Source organism: Tachypleus tridentatus, chromosome 6 (genome assembly GCF_004210375.1).
Source record: "Tachypleus tridentatus isolate NWPU-2018 chromosome 6, ASM421037v1, whole genome shotgun sequence".
NCBI lineage: Eukaryota > Metazoa > Arthropoda > Merostomata > Xiphosura > Limulidae > Tachypleus > Tachypleus tridentatus.
In genome coordinates this window covers 102,611,820-102,625,372 of record NC_134830.1, presented here as the reverse complement: position 1 = coordinate 102,625,372, position 13,553 = coordinate 102,611,820, and the positions used below count along the sequence as shown (strand labels likewise).

At 33.7% G+C, this 13,553-nt stretch overlaps 1 long non-coding RNA gene across 1 annotated transcript in view; it reads left to right on the top strand.

Annotated features, from left to right (window-relative positions):
* LOC143254620 (uncharacterized) overlaps nt 1–12,782 on the top strand; it is a 37,829-nt gene extending 25,047 nt beyond the window's left edge. The window contains exon 2 of the long non-coding RNA XR_013030281.1: nt 11,930–12,782. This is a non-coding gene — a long non-coding RNA (uncharacterized LOC143254620). The remainder of the gene's footprint in view (nt 1–11,929) is intronic.
* The last annotated feature ends 771 nt before the right edge of the window (nt 12,783–13,553 follow it).

Genomic DNA, 13,553 nt, shown 5'->3' with positions numbered 1-13,553 from the left:
AATATTTTTTCCGAGTTTATTTTCCACTCACAAAAAAAAGATATATTTTTGTCGCTTATAAGTTATTTCTAAAATAAATAACAGAGGGCGATATGTGAATGACTAATACGAGGGGTAAAAAGTTTGTTTTTTGAATTTCGCGCAAAGCTACTGGAGAGCTATCTGCGCTAGCCGTTCCTAATTTAGCAGTGTAAGACTAGAGGGAAGGCAGCTTGTTATCACCACACACCGCCAACTCTTGGGCTACTCTTTTACCAACAAATAGTGGGATTGACCGTCATATTATAACATTATAACGCCCCTTACAGCTGGGAGGGCGAGCATGTTTAGTGCGACCGTGATTCGAACCCGCGACTTTCAGATTACGTCTCGAACGCCTTAAGACGCTTGGCCATGCCGAGCCTGGGTTAAAAAGAAAATTGGGGTTGACTAAAAACTAATCGGTGTCTTAACAAAACTAATTTATTATATATAAAATCAGTTATAGGAAATTTTGGGTTATTGATCTTCGCATTATACGAATTTAGTGATCAATGGAAATTTATTTAAATTAAGATAAATATATTTAAATGAGACTGTGATATATTAAATTTAATTTCATCGCCGTTGAAACAACAATCACATTAAGATAAGCTTAATTCAAATAATTGTTTCATTGTTGCTGTTTATCAGTTTACAACATAAGGGATTTTATAAATGCGTCAAGAACAAATTTCTAATCAGTTTTAACTTATTGATATACTGCGAATGAGGAATATTAAGCCTAACAAAGATAATTGTTGTTTTTCAATTTTCAACATAACGTTTGGAATTAAGCACAAAGCTACATGATAAACTATCTACGCTCTGTCCACCACGGTTGTTGAAACCGGGTTTCTAGCAGCATGAGTCCGCAGACATGCCGCTATGCCACTGAGAAGTTGTAACAGAACGAATTTTATAAATGCGTATAAAACAAATTTCTAACCAGCTTTAACTTACCGATCTACTACAAGTGAGGACTGTCAAACTTGCCAAAAAGTTATTTTAAAAGTTGTCACCTAATTATGAGTTGAATTAACACATTAGTTTATTATCATTTGTTTCAATTCACATATTTCTTTACGTAGGAAGCTCTAAAACACTAGGTATTTATTTTTTCGAAAGCAAAATATTATAAAATAAGATACATTGAGTGTTTTAACATAGAAAAGTCCTTGCATGAAACGAGTTTGTAATAATTCTTTTTGCAAGTTGCCCCGATAAAATTTTGAACTGTTGCATATACTAATAGACTAGCGTTAACATCGATGTAGTTCTATTTATTTATCTATCACTTTCTCAATGGTAAATCTCACAAAAATAAGACCCCTAATTTCAGCGCTATAAACTCTCCGTATTATCAATGAGTCATTCGCCGAGTGACATAGTATTCTAATTTCTTTTCGTTATCTTGGAACGTTTTCTGGCCTATTGACAAGACAGCGCTAGAAAGGCAACTGAGATCCGTTTATGTGTCTAAATTTTTAGTTAATAATCCTGTAACTTCACTTGTATGCGTTTACATTGTAGCTTTTATGTGGTTTATAGGGAAGTTTTAGATAAAGAAATTGTTCGTAACATATTTGAATTTTGCTCTTTTTGTCTAAAATACACTTTCCTCGGCACATATAAAATAAAGGATGGTTAGTTATCTGTTGCCAATTTTTAGCGCAGAACTAAATTTCTACTACTGGGAATTCAACCCCAAAGTTGAACATTTGGTAACTTACCGCTGACCAGCTGAATACATTGCTTTGCATTGAGCGGTCATTGCAAAGGACGAGTTTCGCTCAACACTATCAGAAATGTACAGCCTATAATCTTAAGACTGTTTCTAAACTTTAAACTTTTCTATTTTACTGCGAGAAGTAAGCATTCTATTAAAATAATTGCATATATTATTACATAACAGTAGCAATTTTCAAAAACTTTCACAAGTATTGTGTGTCACATCTTTAAATACTTCAAGGAAATATTCTTCAAAATATTTGATTATTTTATCTGTAAATGTATATTTCATATGGTTCATTGCAAAATAAAGCAGTTATAAAATAATTATCCAAAGTACAAGAATATTAGAATTTTCTGTATTAGAGTTTTAATAAAATTTTCAACTGTTTGTTTTATTTTTTCAACAATTATAACTCAATTTATCACACAATAAAATAAACTGCACTTACCACCTGTTTTTCTCGTTTGAATATAACTAGCCTGAGATGTTTACGAGAAATTGACTTTAGTCGAAGGTCATTTAAACCACGCATATAATTTGTGTGTAGTAAAAAAGGCTTATTCACTTTTGCTAACCGCAAGGAGCCTCTAAAACAGTGGTTCTCATCCTTTTTTATGCCCCGCACCTCTAAAAATTTTAATATGTTCTTGCACCCCTCACAGTAATTATTTATTTAAGAATAAAGGTGAAGGTGGCCAAAACAATTTTTTATAATTAGTTTTTAATGATATATAAACAAAAACGAAACATTTGGAAAGGAAAAAATATTACAACAAACTAAAAGTTGCATAAACTGAAATGTTATCTCGCACCCCCTGGAACGCTATCTCGCATCCCCAAGGGGTGCGAGCACCCCTGGTTGGGAACCACTGCTCTAAAAGTACATATTCTTCACACCTACTTGCCTGACATGACCTTGAATAGTTAAACTTGAGATCAATATATTCAAAGAATTTGTGCGTACTTAATATGCAGTAAGGTATGTTAAATCTTGCTATTTGTTTTCCCTTTCCAAATAATAGGATATTTTTAGTTTAATATCAATATTTAATACACATAACCAAATCCAACTCAGTTGAATCCTTATATCAGACAATTCAACCATTATGTTTATGATTTACCAAAGTATTTTTCTTAATCAATTTACACTCTTAGGTTTCAACAGTAGGTAAATTATAAATCTAGCAACTTTGTGGCATTAATAAAGCATTCTTGTTGTCTTTTACCTTTTCTTTAGTGCGAAGATAATGTTACTTATTATATAAGTTTTAAACACGTATAGTTTGAAACATGGAATATGAATATTAATATAGGTATTTCTAAACATATAACTGGGAAACTTATATTTAACTGTTTTGGTGTTACATGTATTTTACAGCTTTGTCATATAATCTGATGATTTGAGAATACATTACTTCTGTGTTTTAAGCGACATGAAGGATAAATTGAATAGTATTCTAAGATTTCAATGATCTTGAACTTCCCTCCGTACCCAAAGATTTGCTTTCTTAGTTTGACTCGCCTTATTGCATTTAAAATTTAAATTGTCAAGAATTACATCGATAATTTGTTATTTATACGAGTTAAGCGTTTCTTGTCGTTTTTTTAAAGTAACTGAAAAAACATCGTAACTTTAATAAATTTAAGTTAGGGAAATAGGAATTTAGGACATCAAAAAGAATGTATAAGAAAAGGTTGGCTGCACATGTAAAAATTAACAGTGACGATTTCTTTTAGTACATTAGGGGTAAACACAATTTTAAAAGTGAAGGTAGGACACCTGAAGGATGATAAAGGAACACTATTATATGATGATTATAAGATGGCTGGTTTATTAAATTTTAATTTTTTTTCGGTTTTTACTTGCGAAGAATTAAGCAATATTCCTCATCTGGAACAGTTGATAAATGGAAACGAAATAAAAAAGATAACTGCATGAATTCTTTGCTGGTTAAGAAAAAAATAGGAAGTTTAAAAAATGATAAGACTCCTGGACAAGGTAATATTGTCCCATGGATTTTGGAGGAGATTAAAGATTATACGAGTGTTACTACTATTTTTTGTCAGCCCTTTAACAGTGGGCTGGTCCTACAGTATTGGAAGATAGCTAATGTAATTCCTCTTTTCAAGGAATATGGTAAAAGTTTTTCCTCTATCGATCCATCAGTCTTACATCAATCGGGGAAAAGTTTTTGGAAAGTCTGATAAAAGGTACTTTGCAAAATCATCTTTCAAAATTTAGAATTTTATTAGATAATCAACATTGTTTTAGAATATTATTGAATAGTAAACATGGTTTCACTAAGGGAAAAACCTTGCCTTATAATTCGTTTGACATTCTTTGAAAAGATTGCTGCTTATTTACATGATGGCAAGAGTGTAAATTTAGTGTATATGGATTTTCAGAAAGCATTTGACAAAGTACCATATACAAGGCGTGTAAAACAATTTTCCCTATAGGTGTGTGGAATAAGTTAGCAAACTGGATGAAAGAGTAGCTGGAAGGGAAAAAAGTAGAGGATCGTTAAAAATGGAGTTCAGTCAAACTGGATTAATGTTGCAAGTGATATACCTCAGGGTTCAGTCTTAGAACCATTGCTCTTTTCAATTTACATCAATGACATAGATTAAGGATTGATCAATAAATTACTTAAATTTGTTGGTGATATTAAGGACTTGGATGTTGCTGTTTTATAAAAGGATTTAGATCATTCAGTAAGTTGAGCAAATTAATGGATTTTGATTTTAATAAATGCAAGATAATGCACGTGGGTCATAATAATTTGAGTTATAATTTTTATGGGAATATCCTTAATAGTGTTATGAAAGAAAAAGGTCTTAGCGTAATAGTCGATAAATTTCTAAAGCAATTTAAGCAGTGTGCTGTTACTAGTGGTAGGGCAAATAGGATTTTAGGTTGTATCCACAGAAATATTAAATACAAGTCTACAGATGTTATAATTCCATTGTACAGTCATTGGTTAGACTATAATTGGAATATTGTGTTTAGTCCTGGGCTCTTTACCTTAGGAAAGACATCGAATTGTTGAAAAAGGTTCATAGAAGGGTTACTAGGATGGTGCATGGAATTGAGAGGTTGTCGTATAAGAAGAGGCTGAAATCTCTCAAACTTTTCTTAAAACAAAACGTTAGAGGTGATCTGACAGAGGTGTTTAAGATTATAAAATGAATTGATCATGTTAATGTACCATCATTTTTCACACTTAACAGTGAGAATACTATGACTAGGGAACATAAGTATAAATTTTGGCAGGGTAGAAGTCATCTTTCGCTAAGACAGTTTATTTTCCTAACATGGTGATCAACGTTTGGAATGGCTTGTCTTCAGATGTTGTAAAAGCAACAAATTTAAATTAGTTTAAGAAAAATCTTGATAAGTATATGAATAGTAAGGACTGGCTTTAAATTGTTTTTAGATTAATTTAGTTTAGTGTGTGGAACAGGTGAGATAGACCAATAGGTCCAATGTTGTCCCAAAATGTTACATATATAGTAGTAAGTGAGCTGCTGTTCGGATCAACTTTCACATTTTAAATTATCGAAGAGTAAGTTCTCATGTATTAACACGTTGAACATACAACCACTGTTACAGGCATTTGCATTGTGTTAAACAATGTTCTTTTAATTTTGTTTTATTAAATACTCGTATAACATAGTATAGTTTTGTATCATACGTAGTTATTTAAATTAGTCTACTAATTTTATTTATTGCTTTAGATTGTTTGCTTGTTTTCGGAATTTCGCGCGAAGCTACACAAGGGCTATCTGCAATACCGTCACAATTTACCAGTGTGTGTACTTGCGTGTTTTCTTATAACAAAGCCACATCGGGTTATCTGCTGAGTCCACCAAGGGGAATCGAGCTCCTGATTTTAGCGTTATAAATCCGTAGACCTACAGCTGTACCAACGGAAAACAATTTACCAGTGTAAGACTAGAGGGAAGGCAGCTAGTCATTACCACCTAACGCCAACTCTTGGACTACTCTTTTACGAACGAATAGTGGGATTGATCATCACATTATAACGCTCCCACGGCTGAACAGGCGAGCATGTTTGGTGTGACGGGGATTCGAACTCGCGACTCTCAGATTACGAGTAGCACGCCTTAACACGCTTGGCCATGCCGGGCCTTTTTAGGTTTAGAGTTGCTTTAGATAATTGATACGAATATTACGTTTCTTCAGTCTCATGGGAAAAAATGAAAACAATGCAAGAAACATAAAAAATATTCTATAATAAGAATATATGCATTTAACTCTGATATTTTCGTAAGGTTTTCCTCATAAATGTTAAGAGAACCTTAATGTTATGAAAAAGTATGCAATTTATATTTTTAATACATTTGTTTTGAAGATATCAAGTGCCTCAAGAAAAATGAATATTATTTTTGTTACTGATTCACTTTAATAGTTTGCATGCTGCATATATGCGAAATTGTAGGTGTGCAACTGTCCGTCTCCGGTCCGGCATGACCACGTGGTTAAGGCACTCAACTCGTAATTCGAGGATCACGGGTTCGAATCCCCGTCACACCAAACAACGCTCTTTCAGCCGTGGGGCGTTATAATTTGACGGTCAATCCCACTGTTCGTTGGTAAAATAGTAGCTCAAGAGTTGGAGGTGGATTGTGATGACTAGCTGCCTTCCCTCTAGTTTCACACTGCTAAATTAGGGACGGCTAGCGCAGATAGCCTTCGAGTAGCTTTGCGCGAAATTCAGAAACAAACAACCAAAGCTTCTTTATCAGTTCATGGAACATTTAGTCTAAATTTTCTTTTGTATTTTAAGAACTATAACTTTAAAATTATGTTACAAACTATATGAGCGTCACTTCTTTAAATCGTTTTTTTCAATCAATTATCTATTTTTCCCTGCTAAAATATAATTATATACTTTTTACTCATTTCTTTTTCACCATGATGAATTTGAGAATATTTCATAAGTGTTAGGCCCTGAAAAAGATCTTCAATTACATTTCTTCGTATAAAACCGAGTACATGTCTTAACCAAAATCTGGAACCGTAATTATTAATTTAGAGAAGCAATGCTGAGACGCTTGCGGGATGCACCAATTTTGGTATGTTTATCTCCGAGAACCAAAATCACAACGACGTAGGTCAAACTGTGTTAGTATGTTGTGCTAGTTATGTTTTTCCAAGTCATGTTTTTTTTCTATTTTCAAAACATATGCGCTTTGTTTGTTTAGAATTTTCGCGCAAAGCTACACAAGGACCACGGGTTCATAGCTGTCCTTAATTTTGAGCTATTACATCAGAGGAAAGGCATCTAGTTAATAATTCCCCTTACCAGCTTTTGGGGTACTTTTGTCTGACCGAAAAGTGAGATTTGTCCGTCAATGTTATAGCGCACCAATAACTCCAAAGTTCGAATCACGGTTTCTTTTAGGAAGTGGACACGCGCGAGCCATGAACTCTCAGAACCACACTGCGAGAAGCTAACTACGCAGATATATGATATTTTAATGAATACTACAAGGCACGTGGATAAATATGTATATTATCTTGCTTATGTTGCTTGTTTTTATATAATTATGGAATAATGACTTGATTCTTTACCTGTCATTATTGTAAACACGAAATGTAATATTATAGCTTCCAAAAACTGAATAGATGTGTTTCATACATATTGTACTACACTGACGGCAGTTTTTATTGCATGCATAAAATGCTCAGTTGTACATTTTAACAATTTTATTAATTGTAAATAACAAGTTGTGTCGGATTATCTGGAAAGATGCTGAATTTGACAAGTTAATGTTTGTATTTGATGTAAAGATCGGTTTGATGCTGAACTATTTGTTATGCATAGTAAACATAGAACGACTCGTAAGTAAACTGATGTATCCGTTTTGTTGTTAAACACAAAGAAAAGCAATCTGTATTTTGTCCGCCGCTGGTATCAAAACTCGATTTTTTCTCGTTATAAGCACTCAGACCTATCGCTGAACTACCAGGATCGTGATGCATTTGATTAAGAACGTCTTGTGAATAAGCTGATGTATTTAAAACGCCTCAATGAACACAGTTTATGTGCACTGTACTATTCTGTAATTAATGACACATTTTAAAAATATTTACATAACCCCATAATTTAAAAATGAAGCTTTCTTCGAAAATACTTCAATCTATAAAATACATTGTAATATTAAAGTGTATTGAAAACCTAAAATGTTTTTTACTTATATCAAAATTTTTATCTCAATTCACAGAAACAAAAAGGTCGCTGAGAGGTTCCAATGGTGCGTGTTGTACCTTCTTTTTCCCATTGTTTTTCTTTTAGCAAAAATATGTTACGTGTACGACCAGCATTAATGTTAAAGTAGAAGTCTAGAACTCACTACTTTGTGAGTTTCTAAATGTTGTTTCTTTTTCGTATTAATAAGAACATTGTTGTTGCTTTTTACCACAATGTATTAGTGATTACATGACAACGGTGGCGCCATCCAACCTATAAACAAAAAGGCTTCGTTGTAGGTGGCGCCTATTAACTATGTCGAACAGTCAAGTTTTTCTTTGTTTTTTGCCATATTTAGGGTCACCAGCATGAATTTAAAACATTTTTATGGCTTAACGTGAAGTTTGAGACAGAAGGTTTTATTTAATCATGCTTAGCACGTAGGAAACGACGTTTTGTCTTAAGTTGATACCTGTTATTTCCTATGGGGAAAAAAAAACGTATTTATTATATTAATATCCGCTGCTTTTTTGTTGAATACTCACTTCATGTTCTTTCACCCTCTTAAAGTTTTCCTATTAGTCTTCAGCGAGTTATTTCGTTCTGTCAAGTTTTATAGGGCTATGATTCTTTACAGCAAGTGTCTGTGACCTGTTGGCGATAAATTTCAATAATAAACAAATGACACACACACACAGTCAACTTGTTTTATAATAATATATTAAAACAAATCAAACGTATATAATACTATTTGTTACATAGTTGAACTTAGATTTTTAAATAATTCGTTTTTTTCGTCAGAAGTCCACACAGCTGGTTAAGTTAATTTAAAACCAAAATTACAACGATAAATTACTTTTCTATACTCTGTTATCACCCATACAGTCCTGTACATTCTGTTGACACTTTTCTTTCTTTCTCTTTCTAGTTGTTGTCGATAAATACACTGATTACTAGAGTTGTATCCAGAGCTTTAAATTATTCTCTTTTACATTAAAAGTCCACACAGGGTGGTTTGATTACGTTAGGAAGCCAATTAACAAGACAAACACACATACCTATAAAATTTGATATGTTATAAGCACTTTACCGCCTTGGAAATACCAACGCAAATTCCTAAGAGAGTATGGGTCTATCTGTCATTAAGTTGTTCCTATCCAACAAAGAAACGCCATAATGGTTATATATGGCATAATATTACACATCAGTGCCAAGCAAAAGAAGATCTGGCAAGATTTTAGTTAAACACAACGTATATTGCTAATTCTAGCCTATAATAATAATAATTGCAGCCTTCCTAGAATACATGATTATTTATATATAAAATAATACATGAAGTATTATTTTTACGTATTAAATATACAATACTTTCATGAAAGGATAAATAAAATAACTTTTTTTTTCTAAAACTTATCATCCTACTATTAAGATGATCCATTATGTTTATGTGTGTATGTTAGAATCTAATACCCAGAGTTGGTTGGCTTGATTACCGTTGTTTTTGGTATTATAAATGGAAACTGTCTGATAGCGTGAATGTAATATTTTGTTTTAGAATTTATGCCTAAGAGCTAACTAATCAAATATAATTTTGTAATGCATAGCAATATAATTATATTTATAAGTCAGTTGTATCAATAGTAGCCTAAACGGTACATAGCCACATATCCAATATGTAAACAAAATATAATATTTGATAACAAAATTGATATTGTTCATATCATTTACAGACTACAGTATAGTAATATGTTATAAAGGATTAAAAATATTTTGTGGCAAATATTAAGAAATAATCCTAATTTCAAAATAAATTTTCAAATAAAATTTCTATTAGATCTTGAGTTTTTAATTGTTGTAAGTTCTGTCGTTAATAAAAAGTAGAGAACGTTATGTTTTAATAAAATGATATGCTTTTTTTAAGGTGAATTAATCAAAACCTAAATTAAAATCTTAAACAATCTACTTTATTGCCAACTATTAACAGGTTTATCCTAACAACTTCAAATCCTTCGCGATTACAGAGGTAAGTCTGCGGATTTACGACGCTAAAATCAGGAATTCGATTCTCCCCGGTGGGTTCAAAATATAGCCTGATGTGGCTTTGTTATAAGAAAACACACAAAAAACAACTTCAACAATAACAGCGTGTTATCAGAGCACCGTACTTTGATATGATCGGCTTGTGTGCTATCAACATTGTAGCGGTATTTGTAAAATGTCGAAAGAATTACTTGGTGTTAACTAAACTTATGTTTCCAGGAACACATATTGTACAATATATAGTATGAACAAATAATATGTACAACGCCATAATATTAAATGTTTTTTTCTTGTACGACATACAACAACAAAAGACACCACAAACAGAATCGGATCTCTGCTTCATACCCATTTTCAAATGTTTCTGACAACCAATATAGTACTTTTAGTGTACTTCGTTGTTTCTCTTTGTAAAAAGAATTGTTTTTATACACTTTCATGTCAGCCTCTTAAGTTAGCAATATCAATGCAAGCCCAGTTTTTTACCACAGTAGAATTAAGTTTGTGTTCGTCCAATGGCACAACTAAACTTCGTGAGGCTCATGGAACAAAATTACATGATTTGTTTGCTTTGCGCGAAATTAAAGAAACAAACAAACCATGCAATTTTGCCCCATGAGCCTCGCTGTTTGTAAGTTAGTTGTGTAAAACTAAACAGAAAGCAGCTAGTCATCACCACCCACCACCAATTCTTGGGCTACTCGGAGATTCGAACTTGCGACCCTCAGATTAGGAATCGAGCGCCCTAACCACCTAAGCACAAAGATACAGAATGCTTTTATGTGATCTGCCCACCACGGATATCGAAACCCGGTTTCTATAGAGTGTAAGTCTGCAGACATACCACTGTGTACTGGAGGGAAGTTATATGGAGACCCTTCACAGAGTTGTTAAAAGACTGAAGGTGTATGGTAATGGGATGGGGGGCTAAGGCGCTTGATCCAGTAAGATAAATAACTACGTCCAAAATTTCTTCTGAAGTTTTAAGTACATAAATTTAAAATCATTATATATTATGCTATGTAAAAGACATATATCATAAAAATGCTGTGTAAAGTTTATTTATCGACAATGTGTTTTCTTGAAACCGTAACCTCCGAGATTAATATTAATTGATTATATGGTCATAGATTTTTATCTCAAAAGCTAGTAGCAATAAAAAAAACTAAATGTTTATTTTGGGAATTTTTTATTTGTAAAGAATATCCAACGCCAATAGGAGAGTATGTGCGGGATTTAACAAAAATCCCTTTGACACTCCCCTGTCGGGCCCAGCATGGCCAGGTGGTTAAGGCGTTTAACTCGTAATCCGAGGGTCGCGGGTTCGAATCCCCGTTTCACCAAACATGTTCGCCCTTTCAGCTGTGGGGGCGTAAAAGAGTAGCCCAACAGTTTGCGGTGGGTGATGATGACTAGCTGCCTTCCCTCTTGTCTTACACTGCTAAATTAGGGATGGCTAACGCAAATGGCCCTCGAGTAGCTTTCCGCGAAATTCAAAAAACAAACAAACAAACAATTCCCTGTATTAATCAATAACTTTTGCAAAAATTAATCACCATTCTATATTGCGTTTCTTTCCTCTGTAGCGTTACTAAGTTATTTTTCTTCCCAGTCTTTTTCTAAAATATCAGTACAATATACCAATGTGTTCTCATTTCTTTTTTTAAATGTGATTTTTAAAATAGAAGCGGTAAGTCAGTGGACTTATATAACATTAAAATTTGGGTTTAGATGCCAGTGATGGGCATTTAATTATAAGTGCACAGAAATTAACTATGCTCGCACTGATAATTGGTCAAGTAATGTATCAATTAGGTTAACTCTTATGTTAAAGATTAGCATAAAACTCATACATGTTCTAAATAAAAACTTCACTTTTCAGCTTCTTAGCTTAAGCAATATCTCTTTTCAATCGCAGAGTGGGAGTGTTCATGATGTGAAAATATCACTGTTGAGTCGACGTAATTGGAAAGAGGACCTTAATTATGATGAGTACAGTCTAGAGATCTTTGTAGTGTTGTGTTCTGTGTGTTGTGATATTGAATACCAGAATGTCTGAGCAGAAGTTGCTTTCATAGCTTCAAAGTCCATCAAGTAGAGGGATGGGGGTGATCTAGAACTTAAATCAGCTCTTTTCAACCTCAGCATCACATGGTTGTAAAGTGAGGCATGTGAGTTCTTTTAAGAAATGACCAGTTAATATTTCAGCCATATTTTTTGCAGTGCTTCATTCGAGCATACGACAGTTTTGAATGTACAGACTTTGCCAAGCCATATAATTTCTACTCCAAAAACACACCAGTGCTGAGCTTAGTGCTGTTAAACACTTTGGTGACAACATGCTGAATGATTTGGATTAAGTGGTTTCGGAAGTCGGATTCGGATTTGTTACAGTAGAGATGGGGACACGAATAGGGCTGACTGCTGAAGTTATAGCATCTTCATGTCAACGGTTACTTGAAGCTTACTGGAATATCTTGAGAACATCTAGACTGAGAGAGTCAACTGAATTTATGCATCATTATACAAATGACAAATAATGTCTTTTGCAAAATGCTACCCAGTGTTTATGGAATATCGTTACTCTGCAGATTAAAAGTTAGCACTTCTGACTGTGTTCAGAATCTGGCTGCATTCATTACAACTCACATATCGCTGTTTCACCAGATTTCCCAGCCGAATACAATACTTGCAGTATTAACGTATCTCGTGATGACGTGTAGTGGGGTTTGACACCCGCACCTAACTTTGGCTGTCGTGCCATTGCCTGATGTAAACTAGCCGATCCCATGTCATGTGTTGGTATCTGTAGCGGGCGTGTCGTTCTGCCCTCATGTCTACTATATGTCAGTTGGTGTGTGTGTGTGCGCGTGCGCACAGAGGCATAATTCTGGGTGATACCTGGGCTGCAATAATGTGTTATCGTACCTACCATGAATTGAGTACTAAAAGATACATCTCACTGACTACAGCACAAACGAACTATTTGTCTCATTAGTGAGGAATGATGAAAGGATTGAGAAACCATTTACAGTTCTTCATCGCTCCTCCCTTCCAGTGAAAGTAAATACAACTAGACTTAAAAGTAGCAGTTCAGCACTTTTTGCATCATTGTTAACTTTCTTGAACAAAAGGTACTTTAATACAGACCTCTTACACTTGGGTAGTAAAATACATACTATAATTATAACATTATTATAATAACATTTAATGTATAATATATATATATGTATTACAATTATTAATGTATAACATTGTTTCAAAGCCACCCAGGGGCACAGGGCACAACAGCATGTCTGTGTATTTACAACGCTATGTTTGTTTTGCTTATTTTTGAAATTCGCGCAAAGCTGCACAAGGGCTATCTTCACTAGCCGTCCCTAATTTAGCAGTGCAAGACTAGAGAGAAAGTACTAGTCATCACCACCCACCGTTAACTCTCTGGCTACTCTTTTACCAATGAATAGTGAAATTGATCGTCACAATATAATGTTCCCACGGCTGAAAGGGCGAGCAAGTTTGGTGTGACGGGGCTTTTGAAA